At 36.3% G+C, this 25,398-nt stretch overlaps 1 long non-coding RNA gene across 1 annotated transcript in view; it reads right to left on the reverse strand.

Annotated features, from left to right (window-relative positions):
* LOC126931323 (uncharacterized) overlaps positions 1–25,398 on the reverse strand; it is a 67,766-nt gene that overhangs the window by 29,524 nt on the left and 12,844 nt on the right. The window lies entirely within an intron of this gene.

Raw genomic sequence — 25,398 nt, forward strand, 5'->3', positions numbered from 1 at the left:
AAATTTGAGGATACTTTAATGATATTTCTAATTCTTGCATAAGCATGGAATAAGTGTTCTAACAAGCCCTTTAGTCTCACTTTAGAAAAGACACTCAAGACTTGATCCCTAGAGGGCCCTCTGTGTCCAGCCACTGAATCAGAGGATCCAAGTTTCCAGATTGTTAATAAAAAGGTGCCTGAATCCTGCCTTAATTATTCAGTCAGCCTCAAATGAACCTTTAATGTAAGCTTGGGTCAGTTACTTTAAAGAACAGACAAATGGGATGTCAACAAGGTTACGAGACAGGTTGTATGCATTGTTTTATGCCCACTTAGAAAATATTTAATACATGTCTAAATGTGTGGCAGAATTTTGTCTGAGAGCTGTTTTCATTATATATTCTACCCTTATTGCATAACAGCTAAATTTCATCACCTCAAATTTTTGGAGGCTATATATAGCTACAAAAGCACCTAAGATGGGTACACCTTCCAATAGACTTGAGTCTATTTATACTTGCATGTTGTCACCACTCATCCACTTACACAAACTAGAAACCTGAATCAACTTCAACATTATCCTATTTCTCTTTAAGAGGCAGGATCTCTCTCTTTCTCTCTGTCACCCAGGTTAGAGTGCAGTGGCACAATCATAGCTCACTGCAACCTCAAACTCTTGGGCTCAAGTGATCTCCTGCCTCAGCCTCGTGAGTAGCTAAGTCTACAGGCAAATGCCACTACAGCCAGCTGATTTTTTTTTTTTAAGGACAGGGTCTCACTGTGTTACCCAGGCTGGTCGCAAACTCCTGGCTTTAAGTGATCCTCCTACTTTGGCCTCCCAAAGTGCTGGGAATATAGGCGTGAGCCACCGTGCTTGTAGTACGCCCTTTTTTTGGTAATAAATTGGACCATGCAGCAAATCTAAAACTTTCTAGTATACTTCAAATTCCCTCTTCTCTGCCTCCACTGCTGCTCCACAGATTAGCTTTTCGTTATCTATTACATGGACTGTTGGCACAGCCCCCAACTGTCCTTCACCTTAGTCTTTCCTTTCACATTGCTGCCATAATATTTCTTAAGAGTAACCATGTCATCCACTGTTCAGAAACCTTCAATAACCATTCCCCCCTTTAATGACAGAATAAAGCAGAATTCCTTCAGTTGGAATTCCAGGACTGTCATAGTCGCAGTTTACTTTTTGGCTTCATCTCTTCCTCCTAGTTCTCCTACATTCGCCACACACATGCCAGTCATCGCCAAGGTCCTTGCTATTGCTCCTGGAGCTTCCTCTGCCTAGAATGTACACCTTTCCTTCTGCAAGCCTCAGAGCTTAAAGTAAATGTCACCTTCTCCACTAATCTTTCCTGATCCCCTTAAGTAGAAGTAATCCTTGCTGCTTCTATTACTACATGTCTCTAAATTTGATGAGTATCATAATTAGATGTTTTATCCTGTCTCCCCTAGTAAATTGTGTTTTGAAGGCATGAATCATATATAGCCTTCCTTTTATCTTCTTTACAGCACAATAGTATTCAGTTAATACTCTTGAATTGTACAGTATGCATACATACTCAGTCTAACTTGGTGGTTTCTTAGATGTCTACTCTAAGAGCAGTAGGATTCAAATTTAAGTGAACGTGAGAACCATGGTGGTTGTGGTGGTGGAGCAGGAGCAAAAGGGATTTATACTCACAGATTCTGACACCCAACATCCTAAGATCTTGACTCAGGTCTAAGATATGAACTTTTAAACACACATCCCAGGTAATCCTGAAACAGATGGTCCCAAGACCATATGCTGGTGTATGAGTTGATGGCAAATCATGAACAAGGAAATACTAACGTGAGTTGGGAGGACTTGCTGGCACTGGGAAAGGAAGCTAGTAGGCAGAGCAGATAGCTCTCTGGGTTCTGTGTCCTGGAATCATGCCAATCAACCCAAATCAGTGTCCTAGGGTTTCACTGTTTTTCAAACTGGTCTACAAAAGCATTCATACTTTTGAACTACACTTAAAGAGCACCTGCAGGAATTCATCAGTGTTGATTGTTTCCTTACTTTGAACTTAACATACTTGAAGTTGTCAAACAGAATGTAATATTTGGGCTGGGAAGTGGGAGATGGGGTGGAAAGGTGGAAAGAAAGCCTAATAGAATCCTGTCTCTGAAGGCTAAAACAATTTGCAACAATCAGTGATAGTCCTTTGGTTATCACTAATTCAACTGATTAAATGCAATTGCAGGCTGGGTATGGTGGCTCATGCCTATAATCCCAGCACTTTGGGAGGCTGAGGCAGGTGGATCATCTGATGTCAGGAGTTTGAGACCAGCCTGGCCAACATGGCTAAACCCTGCCTCTACTAAAAATACAAAAAAAAAAAAAAAAAAAAATTCACCAGGCATAGTGTCACACACCTGTAGTCCCAGCGACTCAGGAGGCTGAAGCAGGAGAATCGCTTGAACCCGGGAGATAGAGGTTACAGTAAGCTGAGATCGTGCCACTGCACTCCAGCCTGGGCAACAGAGCAAAACTCCATCTCAATAAATAAATAAATAAATAAATAAATAAATAAATAAAGCAGTTGTATTATAATAAAGAGAAAGTTGATCGTCAAAATGTATAAAACACCTTCAGTTTCAGCTACAACATGTCAAAAGCCTGGAAGTCATTCCTTGCATCCTTTTAAGAAAAAGCCCAACATATTGAAAATCAATAACTTTCCTTCAATTCATCAGAGAATTTTGTTCAGGGGAAAAACTGTGTCCCTGAAATTTAGAAAAATAGATGAATACATAGAATCATGGCCGAACTCAGAGAATCATAGCCAAATACAGAGAATCACAGTTGAGATTAGCTTATCTGCTGCAGAAGCCACAAGAGCTATAAACTGGTAGAAACACTTTAATGATTATTTTGATGAATTGCTAGAGGCCGAGTGTAAACTAGCTTAGAGTAAGACTTCTTGGGCACCCAGGTCCTAGAGGGACTGTCACACTTTTCTGAATTTTATCTCCAGGAATCCTCAGGTTCTCATGGTGAACAAGTCATGGAAATTAAAAAGAAAAAAATTCTTATTTTTGGTAGGAGGAAGGGAAAATAAATCATTTTGAGAGGAATCCAGAACATGCTCTATGACAAAAGCCTAATGTCTAGGAGAAACAACTTTTCCAAATGCTTATACCACCAGTGAGAAAGGTATTTATCCAGTCCCAGTTTCCTCCAGCCTTTCTATCTCACCTAAGGAGAGAATAAACAAGTTAAGAAACACTGTAACAGTCACAGTGCAGACACACAGACACACTAAAACACTGAGGTACCATCATAAAATTATAGAATATTTCTCCTCTTGTACCTTATCACCAACAGGGCTTCAGTACAGTAAGAGTGGAGAGCTGCAAGACACAGATTCTATTTAAGAAGTAGCTTTTTGGGAAGCCAAATACAAGAGGGGAGACATAAATGAAGAAAGTGAAACCTTTGGCAACTATATCTGCCATAAACATGAAAACAGCCCAACCCCCAGCCGGAGAAGCATAAAACCTTACACTAAAGGCCTATTCCCTCAGTTCCTGTTATTCAATACATGTCCAGATTTCAACAAAATACTATGAGTCATGCTAAAATGCAAAGAAAAAATAAAATAAAATAAAATAGAACCTAATGAGACAAAGCAAGTATAAAAACAAAATTCAGATATGAGAAAGATTTGGAAATTATTAGGTAACTTAAACACTATGATTACTATGTTAAAGTCTCTAGTATAAATATAGACATGTAAGAACAGATGGGTTCTGTAAGCAGAGAGACGGAAACCCTAATCAAGAGTGAACAGGAAATGCTAGTCAAAAACACTGTAATAGAAATGAAGAATGTCTTTGATGGGCTCATCAGAAGACTGATCAGGAGACTGGGCATGGACTTGAAAATATGGTAACAGAAACTTCCAGAGATACAAAGAGAAAATACAAAAGATAATAAAAATTTTAAAATCAGAGCATCCAGGAACTGTGGGGCAATTTCAAAAGGTATAACATTCATGTACTTGGAATGACAAAAGAAAAAGAAGAAGGAGAGGAGAAGAGAAGAAATATTAAAAGTAATAATGTCTAGGATTTTCAAAAGTTAGTGACAGACACCAAATCAAAATCAAGGAAGCTTAGAAAACACCAATCAGGATAAATATGAAATAATCAACACCATGGCATATCACACTAAAACTGCAGAAAGAGAGAGAGAGAGAGAGATTTTTTAAAGCCAGAAGGGAAAAAATACTCACTTCGCCTATAGAAAAATAAGGATGAAAATTATGTTGAACTTCTCCTCAGAAACCATGCAAGTCAGAAGAGAGTGAAGCGAAATATTTAAAGTATTGAAAGAAAAACAATACCACCAACCTAGAGTGTTATACCCAACAAAATTATTTTCAAAAAAGGAAAAATAAAGGCTTTCTCAGACAAATAAAAACTGAAGTGGTTTATTGTAAGTAGGCCTGTAAGAAATATTAGAAGTTCTTCAGAGAAAAGACAAATTATATAGGTCAGAATTTTGATCTATATAAAAAAGGAAGAGTATCAGAGAAGGAATAAAGAGGAAATCAAATAAAATACTAAGAAAGGAGAGAAGATGAAATTATATTAAATGCTCAATCAAAGCCAGCCAGAGAAGTTAGAAAAAGAGAGCAATATATTTTTAAATGCAACCAGTAGAAAACAGTTACACACATTGTAGATATTAAACCAGTTATATCACTGTATCAGACTCATTTGGGCTACTAAAACAAAATACCATATACTGAATAGGTTAAACAGCAGAAATTTATTTTCTCACAGTTTAGGAGTCTATAATTATATGCTGTCAACAAGAAACCCCTTTGACACACACAAACACACATGCACACACACACACACATATATACATATGTATAAAGGAATGCAATGCTGATGCTAATCAAATGAAAGCTAGAATACCTATATTAATTTCAGACAAACGACTTCAGAATAAGGAAAATTATCAGGGATAAAGAAGAACATTACATACTAATAAAAGGACTAACTCTTCAAGAAGATATAGCAATCCCTAATGTGTATGCACTGAACAACAGGGTATCAAAATACATGAGGCAAAAGTTGATAGGCAAAAGTTGAAAGGAGAAACAGATAAATTCACTCCCATGGTTGGAGAATCTCATACCTCTTTTTCAGTAATTGAAAATGATTCAGCAGGCAGAGAATCAATAAAGATATAATCAAAATAAACAATACCATCAATCAACTTGAACTAATTGAAATATATAGAATATTTTTATTCTTCCCAAGCTCAGGTGGAACATTTAGCAAGATAGACTACATATGAGCAATAAGTAAAATACAATTTAACATATTTAAAAGAATATAAATTATACAAAATACGTTCTCAATCACAATGAAATTAAACTAAATATCAAAAACAGAAAGATACCTGAAAAATCCAAACACACAAATACATCTCTAAAAAAGGTTCAAAAATAGTCTCAGACATTTTAAAATATTTAGAAATACATAAAAATTAAAATACAATTTATCAAAATTTGTGGAATGTAGCAAAAGCATAGCTTAAGGAAAATGGCAGTAGCTGCACATGTTAGAAAAGAAGAAATATTTATAATCAACAATGTAAGCTTACAAAATGGCAGTAGCTGCACATGTTAGAAAAGAAGAAATATTTATAATCAACAATGTAAGCTTATGTTCTTTCTATAGGAAACTATAGAAAGAACATAAATTTAAGCCCAAATCAAGCACAAAATAATAAAATAATAAAAACTAGAAAAGGAATTGATGTCATTGAAAACAGGAAATCAATAGAAAAAAATCAACAACAGAAAATTCTGGCTTTTGGAAAAGAACAATAAAATTGATAAACTGATAGCCAGGTATCTTAGTTCACTTTACTTCTACAACAGAATACTTGAGACTGGGTAAATTATAATGAACAGAAATTTATTTTGTACAGTTCAGGAAGCTGGGAAGTCTAAAACTGAGGGACCAGATGATGGAAGGTAGAAGGATATTGACCTGATAATATCCCAAAAAACAGCACTGGACAAGATGCAGGGAGCGTAGACAAACTCCCCCCTTTTTAACAAACTCACACTGACATCAATTTAATAATGAGGGAAGAGCCCTTATGACCTAATCACCTCTAAAAGGTCCTACGTCTTAACACTGTTATAATGGCAATTAAATTTCAACATAAATTTCAGAAGGGACAAAGATTCAAATCGTAGTACCAGGCCAACAAAGAAAAGAAAAGAGATGATAAAAAATTGCCAGTATTAGAAAATAAAGAGGAGTCTTCATTACTGATCTCATGGTCATCAAAAGGAGTGGTGAGAGTGAGTACCCTTGTCTTCTTCCAGTTCTCAAGGAAAATTCTTCCAGCTTTTGCCTGTTCAGTGTTATGTGGCTGTGTGTTTGTCATACATGGCTTTTGTTTGAGGTATGTTCCTTCAATGCCCAGTTTGCTAAGGGTTTTTAACATGAAGGCATGTTGAATTTTATCGAAAGTTTCTTCTACATCTATTGAGATGATCATGTAGTTTTAATTATTAGTTGTTTATGTGATCAGTCACATCTATTGATTTGCTTATGTTGAACCAACCTTGCATCACAGGAATAAAGTCTACTTGATCATAGTGAATTATCTTTTTGATATGCTACTGGATTAGGTTTGATAGTATTTTGTTGATTTTTGTGCCTATGTTTATTTGGGATATTGACCTGAAGTTTTCTTTTTTCATGTGTCTTTGCCAGATTTTAGTATCCAGAGCAATACTGGCTTCATAGAATGAGTTAGGAAGGAGTCCCTCCTCCTTGATTCTTTGGAATAATTTCAGTAGTATTGTTACCAGCTCTTCTTTATATGTCTGGTAGAATTCAGCTGTGAATCCATCTGGTGCATGGTTTTTTTCTGGTTGGTAGGTTTCTCATTCAATTTCAGAACTTGTTACTGGTTTGGATTTCTTTCTTCTTAGTTCAATCTTGTGAGGTGATATGTTTCCAGGAATTTATCTATTTCTTCTAGGCTTTCTCGTTTGTGTACACAGAAGTGTTCAAAATAGTTTCAGAAGGACATTTGTATTTATGTGGGTCGGTGGTAATATCCGCTTTGTCATTTCTGATTGTGTGGGTTTTTTTTAACTTTTATTTTAGGTTCAGGGGTATATGTGCAGGTTTGTTATATAGGTAAATCATGTGTTGCAGGGGTTTGGTGTACAGATTATTTTGTCATCCATGTAGAAGCATAAGCACTTGATAGGTAGTTTTTCAATCCTCTCCCTCCTGCCAGCCTACACCCTCAAATAGGTCCAGTGTCTGTTGTTCCTTTCTTTGTGACCATATGTACTTAAAGTTTAGCTCCCACTTATAAAACAGAGCATGTGGTATTTGATATTCTGTTCCTGTGCTAGTTTGCTTAGAATAATGGCCTCCAACTCCATCCATGTTGCTGCAAAGGATGTGATCTTGTTCTTTTTATGGCTGCATAATATTCCATGGTGTATATGTATCACATTTTCTTTACATAGTACACCGCTGATAGGCATCAAGGTTGACTCCACATCTCTGCTGTTGTGAAAAGTGCTGTGATGAACCTATGTATGCATGTGTCCTTATGGTAGAAAAATTTATATTGTTTTGGGTATATATCCAATAAGGTGATAGTTGCATCAAATGGTAATTCTGATTTAATTTCTTGAGAAATCACCAAACTGTTTTCACCAGTGGCTGAACTAATTTACATTTACAACAGCAGTGTAAAAGTGCTCCCTTTTCTCAACAACCTCACCAACATCTGTTAGTTTTTTGAGTTCTTAATAATAGCCATTCTGATGTGTGAGATGGAATTTCATTGTGGTTTTGGTTTGCATTTCTCTAATGATTAGAGATGTTGAGTATTTTTCTATAGATTCATTGGCCATCTGTATGCCTTATTCTGAAAAATGTCTGTTCATACCCTTTGCCCACTAGGTGCATGTCTGTTAATCTTATTTATTCTTTCAAAGAAACAACTTTTGGACCCATTGATCTTTTGTATAGATTTTCACATCTCAATTTTATTTAGTTAACCGGATTTTTGTTAGTTATTTTCTTCTGCTAGCTTTGGGATTGGTTTACTCTTGTTTTTCTAGTTCTACGTGTGATGTTAATTTGAGATCTTTGTCTTTTTGATGTAGGCATTTAGTTATAAACTTCCCTCTAAACATGCTGTAACTATTTCCTAGAGATTCTGGCACATTGTATCTTTATTTTCATTAGTTTCAAATAATTTTGTGATTTCCGCTTATTTTCATTCTTTACCCAAAAGTCATTCAAGAGCAAATTTTTAAGATTTTCATGTCATTGTATGGTTTTGAGAGATTGTCCTGGTATTGATTGCTATTTTTATTGTGCTCCTGTGTGAGAGTGTGGTTGGTGATTCCAGTTTTTTTAATTTGTTGAGAATTGCTTTATGACCAAATATGTGGTTGACATTAGAGTATGTGCCATGTGAAGATGAGAAGAATGTGTATTCTGTTGCTGGGTGGACTATTCCATAGATGTCTGTTAGGTCCATTTGGTCAAGTGTTGAGTTTAGGTCTCAAATATCTATTAGTTTTCTGCCTAGTGATCTGTCTAATAGCATATGTGGGTTGTTGAAGTCTCCCAATATTATTGTGTGGTTACCTATCTTCATAGGTCTAAGAACTTGTTTTATGAATCTGGGTGGTCCAACACTGGGTGCATACATGTGTAGGATAATTAAATCTTCTTGTTGAGTTGAACCTTTCTTCATATGTAATGCCCTTCTTTGTCCTTTTTGATCATTGTTGGTGTTTTTGTCGATTTTTCTCCATCCCTTTACTTTGAATCTATGGATGTCATTGCATGTGAGATGAGTATCTTGAAGATAACAGACAGTTGGGTCTTGCTTCTTTATCCAACTTGCCACTCTGTCTTTTAAGTGGTGCATTTACCCTGTTTACATTCAAGGTTAATATTGACGTGAGGATTTGATTCTTTTATAATCTTTTTTAGCTTGGTTGTTATATAGACTATATATAAAAAATAAATATCCTCCACGTGCTCCATGAGCAATTGAAAATGGAGCCCACTCTAATGACAACCATCACAATGAAAACAAAGCCTTTAGAAATGGTAAACAGCCCTGACCGCTTCCATTTCCTGAAGCTTCCAGATATTTAAAAAATAAGGATGGATCAAAACAGTACCACAAAAAATTGTGTGATCAATAAAACCACCTTAAGGAGGAAATGCACCACACTGCCCCACAGCCTATGTCTGACTCCAGCGAAATACCATTTGAATTTGCTCTCTGCTTTGCACGAATAATTCACAACTATGGCCCACTGCTGCTGCTGGTGTAGACTATTCTTCTCTACCTGGTGGCCCCAGGAGATCTCTAAATTCATTTTGGGACCTCATATGGCAGAGAGAAGCTGCAGAGCTCTCCAGAGAGGTACCAGGAAGGACATTTGCCCTGCAGCCCATGGGAGAGAGTTATGCCAATATTGTTCCTCACAGGTGCCTGACCCCACTGAGGAGCCAAACATCCAATTCCCCTCACGGAGGAGAGAAAAGGGAGCATCCCATTTCTGGAATTCCCTGACTCTGGTTACTGGCACAGGTTGTGCTCCCTCTCAACCTACAGCCTGGAAGTGCTGCTTCCCAGTGACCACATTATTTAATTAAGAAGTTTCCTTTAACTCTAACACTGAAGTTGGCCTTACAGGAAGCAACAAAATATTTCCACAGTTTTTATTTAGTGGCAGTAACCTGATTTTCTATTTTAAAAATAAACAAAAGAAAACCTCTGCATTTCATTCAACTAGTAAAACAACCTAATAATAAGATTTTATTTTCCTTTTTGGTGATGAAAGTCCCAGGTGTTGTATTGTGTGTGTGTGTGTATGATCTTGGACAAGTTACTTAACCTATTCATACCTTGGTTTCCTCTTCTATATAAATGGAATAACAATACCTACCTCACGGGGTTATTGTGAGGATTAAATAAGTTAATACATGCAACTAGAGTGGCTACTATGATACCATCCATGAGAAAAAGAAATCAAGCAATCTACCCAGGGTAATTATGCAAACAAATTTATAACTATATGTATACTGCCCAAGCCACTTACATTGCCACTCCTTTGGATCTATGCCTTTTGTATTAATAATGATTGATTCTACATTTTTGAGCCCTCTCTCTTGAACTTTAAATTTAAATGTGCAAATACCCACTAAACACACATACTTGTACTCAATTGGCATTTTATATTTAGTGTATGTAGAACTTTCTGACAGACTTTCCTGATATATTGGTAATTTATTTTTAAAATGTTTCTTATTTCTATATAAGTGATATGAAGTAAGTTTGATTTTTAAACAGTTGTACAGATTAATCCTAAAAATGCCTGGGGGAAGCCGGGTAGGGGTAATTAGGAAGTATTTGAAGTACTCCATCAGAAATCAATGCTCCAAAGATGGTTACTAAACATTTGAATTATCATTATCAAAATTTGAGACCCTAGAGTTTGTAATTCTCTTTAAAAATATTAGCACTTTAAAAAATTATTAAGGAAATGAATATGTTTAAGAAAGGTGACTGGCTAGGAATGTTCTGCAGGCTCCACTACCCTTGCAGGAACACAATGGTTCCATGGTTCAGCGTTCCCCAGCCAACCCCCTACTGCCACTCCCCAACACAGGCCACCCCTGACTCTACAAAGGACCTTGTAACCTAACTCAACTAAAAAGAGTTGTCTGGCCCTTCATTCTCAAAGTCCTGGAATCAGTTCTCACTAGCCTTTACTGCAAGGTGCTGGTCAGATGCCTAGTGCAGAGTATGGCACTGGTTTTGTGTCTTTTTACTAATCATTTCTGGGACTTGCTTTCAGGGTAACACCCCATCTTGTTCCAAGTTGTGGGGAAAAGGAAGCATAGACCACACCTACTTCTGCTCCATCAGAGGTTACTGTATTTACCAAATAATCTGGCATCTTCTGATCTGCTAAATTAGCTTTAGAACAGTTTCCATGAATTTCCTATCTGATGGTTGGCCCTATGGTTCACCCAGATACCTAAATCGGACCTGTAGAATTTATCCTAGATTATTTTCTTTTCTTGACCTTACCCATTCCCATAGTTGACATACTTACAGTCTCTCCAGGGCATCTCTTTGAGTAAATCCTTATTAACTGTACCCTAGTTCAGACCCCTCTGTCTTCTTCCTGGAACACTAAAAATGCTTTCCCCCTCATCTCACTATACCTTCTAACACCTTCCACATTGCAGTCACAGTAATCTATCCACAAGTATAACCTTATGCCTATTCCACTGCCTAAAAGCTTTTGAAAATTTGCATTATCAACAAAGTGAAGTCTAAACACCTTGCTTACATCCATCGTTTTATCTTCCACCTGGGACATCTCTGCCCCTGGTCAGATCTTGCTCCTATGTTCTGGACTTACAGAACCTCATGGTAATTTGCTCTCATTCATCTCTTTATCATCAACAGCCAGAGGGTAGCTCAATTCACATTTGCTAGAGGAAAGAGAAACACAGTAGTTGTCTGAGTAACTACTTAGAATAGAATTCAATATAATAGCTAACAATTTTTGAGTACAGTAATTACTACGTGCCAGACACTATTCATAAGCACTCCACATGAATTAATTCATTCACTTCTCAGAATAATATAAGGTAGTATTGTAACCATTCCATTTTTACAAATGGGAAAAAGTGAAGCACAGAGAGGTTAAATACCAATGCCACACTGGTTGTAGTTAACAGAATCGGGATTCAAACTGGCAGTCAGGCCCTAGAGGTGATATTTCTAACCGTTACACTCTGCAGTCTTCTGCAGCCTTTGGGACAGATGGAATTCATGGTTAACAGAAGTTTGAATCAGACACTTCACATCTCTGAACCTGATTCTCATTCAGTAAGTGGAGGTAATTGTGCCTGCCTCACAGAGTTCTATAAGAACTACATGAGATGATTCTTTATAGAATCATAGCATTTTGCGCTGTGCTCTGCTCATTATATTGTTGTCTTCTACTTCCTCTGCCCTGGTTTTTTCTGCTGTAGCCCTTGGCCTCCTTGCATTTCCTCCAACACACCTTACAGGCATGTGCTTGCCTTAGGACATTTGCATAGGATATTCCCTCCTGTCCTTCCAGATGCCCACGTGGCCAGCTCTGTAGCCATCTGCAAATCTTTGCTTGGATACCGCCTCCTCAGCAAAGCCAAACCTGAGAATTGTATTTGAAATGGCAACACTACCTTCCTTTCCTGCACTACTGAGACTTCTTACCTTGCTCTGTTTGGCTCATCTTTCCAGGTCACCTGTCATCTTCTAGCAACTATATAATTTATTTATTATGTGTTGATTTTCTGTCTCCCCTGGCTGGACTGTAAGTTCCATATCTGGTTTATTTAGAGATTTAGCCCAACCACCTAAAACAGTGTCTCACATGGAGAGGCACTCAACAAATACTTGTTTAATGAATGAAAGCTCTTTTCCATCACCTATCTTCTCACATTTTAGCCCCTTCTTATCCTCCAACTTCAATTTAGCTTCGCTTTTGCAAGGAAACCTCTGACAACTCCACTCCACCCCTAGCCCAAGACTATATAGTCCCCTGGTTATTTTTTCTCCTTAGCACTAAGTACGATTTATCAATGTTTATGTTTGTGAGTACTTGATTAATGTGTTTCTCCAGTACGTGATAATGTCTGTGAGGATGGGAATTGTTTTGCTCATCATTTTATCCCCAGGCCAAGCACACTGGTGGGTATGTGAAAGGCCTGGAATACAAGTGGATAATGAATGTTTGGAGATAAAGGAATGAGTATTCCCTTATATTCAGCAGGCAGTAAATAGGTAAGGCTCATATAAACTCCACATATGAATATCTTAGAGTCATATGATGCTTTAATTTACTTAGCAAGTTTGTCTACTATGATGGATAATTTTGTATGTCAGCTCACTGGGCCACAGTGTACCCAAATAATTGGTCAGACATCAATATTATCTGGTGTTTCTGTGAGTGTGTCCTTGGATAAGGTTAACATTGACTCTAGTAGACTTGGTAAAGCAGATAGCCCTCTCTAATGTGCATGGACCTCATCCAATCAGCTAAAGGCTTGAGTAGAATAAAAAGGTTGACTTCCATGAGTAAGAAGGATGGAACTCCTCCTGATTGGCTGTCTTTGAGCTGGGACATTGGTCTTTTCTTGCCTCCAGACTCAAACTGAAATATTGGCTCTTCCTGGATCTTAAGCCTAGAGCCCATCAGACTAGTCCTACACCATAAGCTTTTCTGGGTCTCCAACTTGCCAACTGGAGAGGTTTGGAATTGACAGCTTCCATTATTGTGTGAACTAATTTCTCTTTCCCCTATTGGTTCTGTTCTTCTGGAGAACCCTGACTAATACACCTCCCTTATTTGGCTTAATTTTCACCACAACTTTGAAGTACAGGAGGGACAGATGGTTTGATGTGAAGTCACATATCTGCAATGTGGTCAAATCAGAAAGAGAACCCAAGTCAGAAGATTCTATAAAGTCCTGTTTTAGCGCCCTCTTGCTAACCACTTTGGACATTTAGTAGAATTTTGTCTAATACTTGCTTTCAGAGTAACATACCAACTGTTAGCAAGATTGTTGGATGACCTTTGTAAAGGTTGTGTACTCTTCAAATGTGCATAAAGATTTCCTTGGCATCAGACTCAAGAGCTCCCAAACCAACCCCTCCAGCCCTGTCTCAGTCCTGCCTCCATTTATCACTTTGCCCAAAATCTGCAAGAAGGAGGACAACTACTCAATTAATTGCTTCCTAGTCACTGTTGCCTATGGCTAGGAGCTATCAATTAAAAATATAAGTATATACAATTTTAATTTAATTATACATAAAAATACAAAACATATTTCAAGAGTCACTGAAGGCACAAGTAAGAAAAAGAAGTATGTGTAACTGCATAATTCTAATTTAACATTGGAAATGTAAAATGTATAATGGATTTTAAAACCAAATCTGTCTAACTCTGTTACCTGCGAGACCAACAAAAATCTCACCTCCTTTGTGAAGTCTTAGCAATCTGGTCCCCCAAAGAAGCAATTTCTTTTGACTCTGCATCCTCTTCTTTGTGGAAAAATGTCATTCCCATATCAATTATCGTACACAATTGCAATTATTTCTTTACGTGTTCTTCTTTCCCCCAGACTGAGGGGTTTGCATTTGTTTTGTTTTGTTGAAAGAAGGGCAGTGTTATCGTGGTGGCTCATCTTGAGCATAGTGTTCTACCATATTCTAGTTGCTCTATAAAGTTTCATGTGCACCTCCCAATTTCCCCACCTTCACCAAACCAGACACTCTTCTTTCTCAAGGAATGTTCAGAGAGAGAAAACAAAATAATATACGTCCATTAGCCAGAATATTTTCTGACATCAAGCTGTCACCACTTTAACCAAAAATAACTAGACATTTGTCACTTTTTTCTGGTTGCCTTGATGATATTGGAGTGAAGGGGGCACAGCTCTTTAGACCTTTTCTTGGATAAATGAGAGGAGAAAAGTGCTTACCAAGGTGCAACTACAAAAGCTTATGCTAAAAACTTAAGCTAATGTTCAGGAAGAGAAAATTTCTGATGAATTTCTGCTGCCTAATTCACGCACAGAGAAATAATGAACAGCAGCCACTGTAATTAGTAAGCGGTTCTTCCAGCAACAGGATTTACACCTGGACATAAACATGTTCACTCAGGTTGGGATGAACAATTCCTAAGGCAAACACTTTTTGAAAAATTGTAAAGCTAATGATCTTGCACTGACAGCATAACCTTGAGCTTGTTGCCAAATAGAATGCTGAGAGTAAACACTTAATGAAAGGAAAAAAAGCTGCAGTAACGATCCTTCTTGTGACCCCAAGCTCAGCAACTCTGAGTGTTTTTGAAGAGTTCAGTGAAAACATTTTTCTATTTGCTGGTAATTTTTCATACAGTTTTATGTATTTTATGATCTGACTTGATATGGATGAGATCAATCAGAGCAAAATGAAACAATTGCATCTCTTCCTCTAACTTCTTATCCCCAGAAGTGGAAATAATCAACCCTGAACTTTAGTAGGGGTCAGTCATTATTTTGCAACATTGGTAAGGGTCATAGTTAAAAAGCCTTAAGGCTTATTCTGTGGATTGGGGACATTTGTGTAATTTATCATATATGGGGGTGGGAAACTGGAGCCATGTGTTGGTTGATGAGAACACAATAAACTTCTCATTATTTAAAATCCCAGTAACTAAACCTCTCTATTAATTGGAGAATGGCCTTGTGAAAGAAACATAAGACACAGAATGAAAGCGCTTGGGTATAAATCCTGTTCTCCAACTTCAAACGAGTTAAATAATCATTCTGAACTTCCAATTAACTTATCTCAAAAAAAGGATGGATGGTAATTCAGGGGTTATATGATTGTTATAAGGATAAAGGGGGATAATATGTGTGTAATTGGCTGGTACAGTGCCTGGAACAAAAGGCTCAATATATATCATTAGGTAAATATGAACTAATGGAAAGGATCTATGCTTTAAATTAAACGTATCTATATTGTACTATTTTTTTCTATATTTTTGTCTCCTCAAAATCAAATTTCTCCCTCACATCACATTATTAAAATCCAATTTCCTCCTAATCCAATTTTTCCCTCGCACTCATCAAAATGGACACTTTATTACATGTATGCAACTCCCCATTGGGGAGTGTCCATTTCGATGAGTATAGAGGCCAAATGAAGGGATACACCCTCTACTTACTTCAGAGAAACCAGGACCAGGCATATAATTATATAACATATTTTACTTATTTATCATATTTATTTTTATTATAGTTCTTTTCTCCAATACTATAAGCTTCATAAAGGCATGCATTTTAATTTATTTTGTTAATTAATATATTTCTAGCATCTAGAACACTGCCTGACACTAAAAGAGATAATCAAGAAATACATGTTGAATAAATTTGATACTCTCTCCAAAATATTGAGTTGTGAACAAAAAATGCAAAAATTAAGAGAGAGTTCAAATTCACTCTAGCTGGCAGACAATAATAGTTGAGATGCCTGCTGGCAGAACCATCGAGTACTATGAGATGAAGCATCAGGCCAGGATCTTCATGTCTTTTAGCTTCCAGAGCCCTCTTGATTCCTGCTTGTTTCCCAAAACTACTTTTGCAGATTCCCCCAAATGTTGCAAGCTACCTGGCACCCTTTGTATTAGTTCATATGTTTCTTAAAACAAGTCTGGTTTCTGTTTTTGCAACTATGTGACTGATGCTGAATTGACGTTTGTTCAGTTCCTGTAGAAGAGAGTAACTGCTAAACTCAAAGCTAGTGGGAACATTATGATAGATGCAATATCATTTTGATGGTGTCACACATGGCTTGAGCTAACCACCTATATGCTTAATCATCAACTAAACAACTAGAAAGGCAATTAGATGCATTAAAATCATACTTCTTCAGCTCTAATAACCATAAGTTCAATAATCATCTAAATATCACTGGAGACACCTGTGAGCAATTCCTTGATCAGAGATAATCCTTGCCTTTCAAATGGTGAGATTGGAAAAGGCAAAAAAAAAAGAAAAAACTTTTTATGTCATAAAAAATACTAACACATGAGAAAATGATTTAAATTTCTGCTCTTTAAAACATAATTTTAAGAAAATGAAAAAGCAAGCAACAATGGGAGAAAATATTTGCAATTTCTATCAGAGTACTTATATCCAGAATATATAAAGAATAGATACACGTATATAATTATGAATTTATGTCAATATAAAGAATATATAAAGGACTCTTACCACTCAATAAAAAGAAGACAAATAAGCCAATTGTAAATATGGGCAAAAGTTTTGCATAGTACTTTTACAAAAGAAGTCATAGGAATGCCACTAAGTACATAAAAAGGTCATAAAGTCATCATGGAAATGCAAAATAAATTCTCATACCTTGCTAGTAGGCTTGCAAATTATACAGTCACTTTCAAAAACATGTTATCAAATTTTATAAAGATATTATTATAAAACTCACTGCTTCTACTCTTAGGTATGTACCCCAAATAAATAAAAGTATGTGTCTACAAAAGGCATATACAAAAATGTTCACTGCAGCTGTATTCAAAATAGTCCAAGCTGACAATAACCAAATGGTTTACTAACAGGTTAATGGATAAACAAATTGTAGTATATCCACATAGTGGAATACTACCCAGCAATAAAAATGGAACTACTGATACTAAAACAACAGGGATAAATTTCAAAACATTATTCTGAGTAAAATAAATGAAATGCAAAAGAGTTTGTGCTATACAATTCATTCTAGTCCTAGAATCAGCAAAACTAATCTGTAGTGATGGAAATGGGATTTTGGTTGCCTGTTGCAGGAATCAGTAGGGCAAGAATGGGCTGACTGCAAAAAACATGGCAGAAATTCTGTGGTTGTGGAAATAATGGATAATTTGACTGGGTCAGTGATTAGACGAAGCATATATTTGTCAAGCTCCTAAAATGTAAACTTGGAATGTGTGTGCTTGATTATGCAAATAATACCCATCTCAAGAAAGTTGATAAAGAAGCAGATAGATTGCTTGAATACAAAAAGTATGAGGCAGAATGTGGTAGATGCTCCTCAATGACTGATAAAAAGTTACATGGAAATGGAGAAAAGAAATTATTTTCATCTGGAAAGTCAGCAAAGGCCTCATGGGAGACATGGGAGACATGGTGTTTGAGCAGAGGCTCAGGTCTGGATGGCATTTCAATAGAAGATGATGGAATGAGCACAGATAGAGTGTGTACAGGGGATAACAAAGAATCAAGTATGGCTGGGGTGCATCCTAAATTCCTTAATTAATTCAGCAAATATTTTACTGATAGCCTGCTGGAAGCAGGCACTCCCTTAAGAGACAAAATGAAGTACCTGTTTTCGTGGCTCTTATATTCTAATGCGGAGAGACATATGAGAAATAAACATAAAATATCAGCTAGTGCACTATAAAGTTGGGCAAAGGGGAGAGAACGCACAGGGATGGGGGTGGGATAGTTCTGTTAGATAAGGTAGTCAGCAAAGTTCTGTCTGAGAGGGTGACATCTGAGCAGAATCAGGAATAAAGTAAGACCAAACACTGCAGGTATCTGGAGAAAGTATATTTCAGAGGAAGGAATGGTTAGTGCACAATCCTAGAAGAGGGAGCATGACTGGTGTATTGGGGGACTGCAGTGAGCAAGGGAGGATGTACTGGCTCCAGAGCAGGAACAAGGAGAAGGCAACACATTTGGAAAGTAGTGGGGATTGTAGGGGAAGGCAGAACTCATAGAGTGGTGCTTCTTATTAGCTTGTAACATGAACCACCTGGGGATCTTATTCAACTGCAAAGTTGACTCAGTAGATCTGGGAGTAGGGCCTGAGATTTTACATTTCTAACAAGCTCACAGGCAAGGTAATACTTGCTGGCCCACAAAGCACTTTTTATATAGACAAAGTGTAAGGCCTTGGAGGATACCTTAAGGATTGCCATCATCTGCCAGCTCTGTCTAGGGTAGCAAAGCAGAGTAGGGGAAAACGGGAAGCCATCGAAATACATTCAAGAGATTGTAGTGGTTTGGACTAGGATGGCTATGGAGGAGGTAACGAGAAAATGTTAAAATTTTGATATATTTAAAAATGAAGCTGAGTGGGCTTTTCCAACAAATTGAATTTGTCATATGAGAGTAAGAGAGAGGTCAAGAATTACACCAAGGATTTGATTCTAGCAAGCGAAATATTCTATGAGTCTATAATTCAGGGAAAAGCTCCAAGGTTGGGATAAAAATGTAGGAGCAGTGAGGGTATGGATGGTACTTATTGCCATGAAATGAGATGAGATCACAAACTGAATGTAGAGAGGAGATGTCCTAGCACTGACCCTGGGTGAACTCTGAAATTTAGGAGATTAGGTGGAACTAGTAAAGGAGACTGAGTATAAGTGGCCAGTGAGGTGTATGAATCAAGTGCATGGTGTCCCAGATGCCAAATCATGATAGTTTTTCAAGAAAAGAGTGATCATTGTGCAGAATCTACCAATAAATTGATGAAGATGGGCCTGAGAATGCTCAATGGATTTGGCAAGGTAGGGACCACTGGTGACCTTGACGAGTACTGTTTTGCTAGAATGGTGGGTATGAAAGACTGATTAGAATGAGTTTTAGAAAGAATGAGAGAGGAGGAAGTGGAAACAGTGAGCTCCTACAGCTCTTTGGTAGAGCTTTGCTATAATAAAGCAAAGAGACATGAGATGTAGATAAAAGCCAGATTATGGAAATAATTTTTGTAATGGGAATTATCAATGTATAGTGTATGCCAATAGCCATGATTTAGTGGAGAGTGAAAGATAAGGGATAATTGTGGGGTGAGGTTCTTGAAGAGGTGAGAGAGCAAAGTATTCAGGACACAGGTAGAGAGAGTGGCCTCAGAGCCACAGGTGCAGGTGGGAAGGTAGCATGTAGATCTAGCAAAGTGGTAGATGGGATGTGAGCTTGTGGAAGTTCTCATTGGCTCAATTTTTTTTTTCAGTGAAGGAGGAAACAGGGTCATCAGCTAAGAATAGGGAAAAAGATGCTAGAGGTCTGACATACGTTGTGACATAATTGTTCCAGAGGATAGGAGGAAGGCTGTACCAGTGAAATGCTATCAGATCGGCAGGCAACACAGAGGTAAGTTTGGGATTTAGAGAGAGAAAAGTTAAGATAGTTTTTGTCTTTTTCTCCAAACATGAAATAAACTATGTGAGTGTAGGTTGAGAATAAGCTGTGAGTTTGAGTTAAATGGGGTTTTGCCAGACAAATATGATTCAGGGAGAGAAAGGCATAGAAGATGAACATATATGAAAAGGATAATTAAAGTGATAGGATAGTCAGAATACGTAAATAAGAAGGAAAGAGAAGACATTTGAAAAATTGAGAGATAATGTCAAGGTGATCATTTGATTGTATTTGTCTCTGTAAGTACGGTGAAAGAAGTTTTGAAATTTAAATAATAACAAACTGATTAATAGGAGGTTGTAATCAGAGACAAGAAAGGTTACAATTCATATTATGGAGGTTATCTGGTTATCAATACTAGTGTGTCCTAGGGTTTGCTATGAGAGAAGGCATTCTTTCAGTACCAATGAAGGTGAGATTATTGCAGAGGAGGTTAAGGGGCTGAGAGACCAAGATATTGGAGGGATCGTCTATATAGACATTGAAATCACCAGAGTTAGAACAAAAGGAAGGAAAGTCTTTCTAGTTTGGGAACTTACCAGTGTGTGTGTGTGTGTGTATATATATATAATATATATAACATGTATAATATACATGTGTATAATATATATGTACTCTGGGATACATGTGCAGAATGTGCAGGTTTGTTACATAGGTATACACATGCCATGGCAGCTTGCTACACCTATCAACCCGTCGTCTACATTAGATATTTCTCCTAATGCTATCCCTCCCCTATCCCCCACCCCCAGCAGGCCCTAGTGTGTTATGTTCCTCTCCCTGTGTCCATTTGTCCTCGTTTTTCAACTCCCACTTATGAGTGAGAACATATGGTGTTTGGTTTTCTGTTCCTGTGTTAGTTTGCTGAGAATGATGGTTTCCAGCTTCATCCGTGTCCCTCCAAAGGACATGAACTCATTCTTTTTTATGGCTACATAGTATTCCATGATGTATATGTGCCACGTTTTCTTTATCCAGTGTATCATTGATGGGCATTTGGGTTGGTTCCAAGTCTTTGCTATTGTGAACAGTGCTGCTTTAAACATACGTGTGCATGTGTCTTTATAGCAGAATGATTTATATTAGAATGATTAATAATCCTTTAGGTATATACCCAGTAATGGGATTGCTGGGTCAAATAGTATTTCTGGTTCTAGATCTTTGAGGAATTGCCACACTGTCTTCCACAATGGTTGAACTAATTTACATTCCCACCAACAATATAAAAGCGTTCCTATTTCTCCACACCTCTCCAGCATCTGTTGTTTCCTGACTTTTTGTTGATCACCACTCTAACTGCCATGAGATGGTATCTCATTGTGGTTTTGACTTGCGTTTCTATAATGACCAGTGATGATGAACTTTTTTTTCATGTTTGTTGGCCACATAAATGTCTTCTTTTGAGAAGTGTCTGTTCATATCCTTTGCCTACTTTTTGATGTTTTTTTTTTTTTTCTTGTAAATTTGTTTAAGTTCTTTGTAGATTCTGGATAGTAGCCCTTTGTCAGATGGATAGATTGCAAAAATTTTCTCCCATTCTGTAGGTTGCCTCCCATTCTGTAGATGAACTATAAAATATCCTCACTCTGATGATAGTTTCTTTTGCTGTGCAGAAGCTCTTTAGTTTAATTAGATCCCATTTGTCAATTTTGGCTTTTGTTGCCATTGCTTTTGGTGTTTTAGTCATGAAGTCTTTGCCCATGCCTATGTCCTGAATGGTATTTACTAGTTTTAATACGATGTCTTGTGTTCCAGAAAATTTCTCAGCCATAGACAAAGAGTGATAGTTTTCCTGGGACTATCCTTCGGGCTTGGCAAACAAGGACCGTTGCTCATCATATTTATAGCAAAGATATCAGTGAGGATATTACAATAAACAGACACTAACATCTTAAATAAATGAAGAAGAATGGGGTATAGAGGACTTCAAAATAGAAATGTGTGTCACCTAGGCTTTATACAGAGGTAAAGAAGAGGAAAGGGAAATAGTCTGTAAACAGCAGCAAAGGGCGAGAAGGACATAGCCTTTCCTAGTTTGAGAGGGCTTAATGGAAATTGGTAACTTAAAAAGAAACCTAAGTTCAATTAGAGCACAAAGGCCTAGAGAACATTCAAAAAAAGAGGATGGATGTGGAAGGAACTAAAAATAAAAGAGAGCTTAAAAGAGCTAAAAAGGAATACTTAAAAAAAAAAAAAAATCAGAGATAACAATTACAGAAAACTGTCCTAGTAAAATACAAATTACCAAAGTTAATCCCTAACAAGAGTAAACAAAAGTAACTAACCAATTACTATAAAAGAGTTTAGAATATAAAGAGGAACCATTAAAAAATGAGCAGACAGGAGATTATTTCAAAGTTGAGTTCTTTCTTAACTTTAAAGAAACAAGACTGTTTTCTAAATTATTGTAATCTTGGGATGAAAAAAGTTTTCTAGTTTCCTTTACTATTAAATATCTTTAAAAAGTAGTCCAAAAAGTTTAAACTACATTATTATGATTATAGATGGAAAACATCTAAATAAAATACTAGCAAACAGAATTCATTAGTGTGTCCCCCAAAATAAGTCAATATTAGTAAGTATAATTTATTCCAGAAATGCAAGGATGGTTCAATATTTGGCAATCTCTTTAAATGGCATCTCTTTGATTATTGTCCAAAATTCTCCCTAGTAATTGACCAATTAAAAAACTGAGTTTTTACTTATTTAAGAGTGTTAACTTTGGTACTTTGTATTTTACTAAGGAAATTTTCTGTGTGGTCTCTGAATTTTATTTAGTATTCCCTTATAATTCTTTTAGCCTTTTCTTATTTTTGAAGTTATCTTTTTCCCAATTTCTTACTACTTTATTATGTCTTCTTCCTAATTCCTAAACTTATGTATTTTTTTCTCTTTCTCCTTTTTTCCCTAATGAAATTCACAAGGGATTGATCTCTATTATTGATTTTTTCAAAGAACCATGTTGAGATCTCTTAAGTCTTTCTACTTTTCCTTTTCCTTTGTGTTTCTTTTAATGATTCATCTCCTTCTTCTTCACGTTTTTTGTTGTTTATCTTTTTCATCTATTTCTTAATATAAATTTAAAGTTATTTTATATTTAGAGTTTTAAATGGCATTCAAGACCATGCAATCTCTACATATAAATTAATACCCACCAGCTTTAGCATGATGTGTTCTCATAATTCTTGCTTTATAGAAAGTACATACGTAAACAAGCTTTATTTTCTCCAAAGGCAATTAAAAGCCTGCTTTTTAAGATCCAAAGAGATAATATTTTTTCAGATATCTTTTTTTATTCTGAATAAAACATGTTGCCTAAAAATGTATTCATGTCAGGGGAGGCTAGCATGTAACTGATTTTGTAAATATTTTGTGTACATAACAAATCACAAGTAGGCTCCTTCTTTCAAAGCCATAATCTCATTTGTTGATTGAATTATCCCAAACACTCTTCTTACTTATTTTTAGTTTGTGATATTAGTCTAGTTCTGGAAGAAATATATTAAAATATACCATTATGGGTTACATTTTAAAATCACATTTTCCTTGCATTTATAATAAGAATTTTAAAAACATTTGGTTCCAATACTGCTTGTTGTATATAATGTATTGCTTTGTTTTATTCATAAATTGTGCTTTATTGTTTTACAATATCTTTCCTGTTTCTGGCTTTTAGCCTTAAATTCTCCCTTATCTAATATTGATATTGCCAGTATAACTTTCTTTGTATTTTAAAAATATTTTATCACTTTTTAAGGTTTCTTTTCTATAAACAATATATATGTATATGTATGTATGTATTTTATAATATATATATATGTATTTTTTAACCCAGGTGGCCATTTCTGTCTTTCAATAGAACATATTAGACTAGTTACACATAATGTTATCAACAACAGTGTTGTCTCCTTTCATGTGTAGCTTTCTTGAGTGGGCAATACTCAGTATTAATTTCCTACTACTGCTGCAACAAATAACCACAAACTTAGTGACTTAAAACAAAGCATACTTATTATTTTAGAGCTCTGTTGGCGAGGGTTCAACATGGATTTCACTGGGTTAAAATCAGGGTGTCAGTAGACATATGTTTCTGGAGCTCTAAGGGAGCATTTGTTTCCTTGCTTTTTTCAGTTTCTAGAGGCCTCCCACATTCATTGGCTCATACTTCTTACTTCTTTTACAAAGCCAGAAACATTTCACCTTTTTTATCACACTTCTGTAGTCAAATTTCCCACTGACCATATTTGGGAAAGTTTCTATGCCTTTAAGAACTCATATGATAAGACTCACCCCACACAAATAATCAAACATAATCTCCCCATCTCCAGTTCATTATTTAGTCACATTTGCAAAGTCCCTTTGTCACATAACATAGAATATTCATAAGTTCCTGGAAATAGGCTGTGGACTTCTTTTGGGGGTTTGCATTATTCTCCCCACCACACCTGGCTGAGGTGCCCTGAGCGACCCAGTCTCTTAGAGATTGTCCTGATTGCTGCGCATCTCTTCTTTCTAACTATTATTTAGCATTCATTTTGCATAGTCCCAATCACTCTATCATTATGTTATCCATTTAAATTTAACTATACAAGGAGCAGAATTACTGGCATGTAACCAATGTCTCTCATTTCCTGCTACTGCTGATAGTGAAGTTTCTGTTCCAATTCATTCAGTATGTCTTTTTCATAATATGAGTGTTTTTCTCAGACATAATTTCTCATAAGTGATTCCTCGCAAATAAGTGTTTTGCTCAGACAAGATAGCAGCATAGATATTATGTGAATTCTTGCATGTTCTCAGATATCTTTCATCCTAACTGATAAAGAATATTATCCCAAGATATGAGATTCTTAGGCTGCAGTTCTTTTTTTCCATCAGTCTGTAGGGTTTTTTTTTTTAGTATCTAGCTTTTATTGTCACTACTGAAAGCTCTGATACAAAACTGTTTTTCCTTTGTAAGTCATTTTTATTCCTCCTGGTAATTTGTAAGTGTTTTTCCTCTTAGAGTTCAGAAATGTTATCTAGATAAGCCTAGTTTTGTGTCTTTCTTTTTCATTTATTTCTCTCTGGATTCCAGCAAACCTTCTAATCTGCAGATTCAGATTCCAGTTACCATTTAACTTCAATAAATGTCCTTCTCTTTACAAAAATTATAGCCTCTCTTACATATATTCCTTTTTCTTCGTTTGAAATTCTCATTATTTGTAAGTTACGTCTATTGGATCTGCATCCTAAGCTTTTTATATGTTCCACGATGGTTTTATCTGTTTGTATCTTTTTCTTGATATTTTCAAATATTTCTTCCATTTAATCATTTAGACTTCAAATTTGAGCCTTAATAGTGATAATCCTTTTTAAAACTTAATTTATTAAATGTGTTAGGTTGAAGATCAGTCCTTTGCAGAGTTATAATTGAATGTTTTTAAAGACCCTCGGGTTCCCTTAGAGGAATTATTCTACTTTGTTGCCCACCCATAGATTTATCACTGGGGCTCAAAATGTGCTTCTGATACTCCTGGAACATCAGCATTCCCTTGGGTGTTGATGAAGATGTAGCAGTTTCTCTTCTTGTGGGCTAATTTGG

This window comes from Macaca thibetana, chromosome 11 (genome assembly GCF_024542745.1).
Source record: "Macaca thibetana thibetana isolate TM-01 chromosome 11, ASM2454274v1, whole genome shotgun sequence".
Taxonomy (NCBI): Eukaryota; Metazoa; Chordata; class Mammalia; order Primates; family Cercopithecidae; genus Macaca; species Macaca thibetana.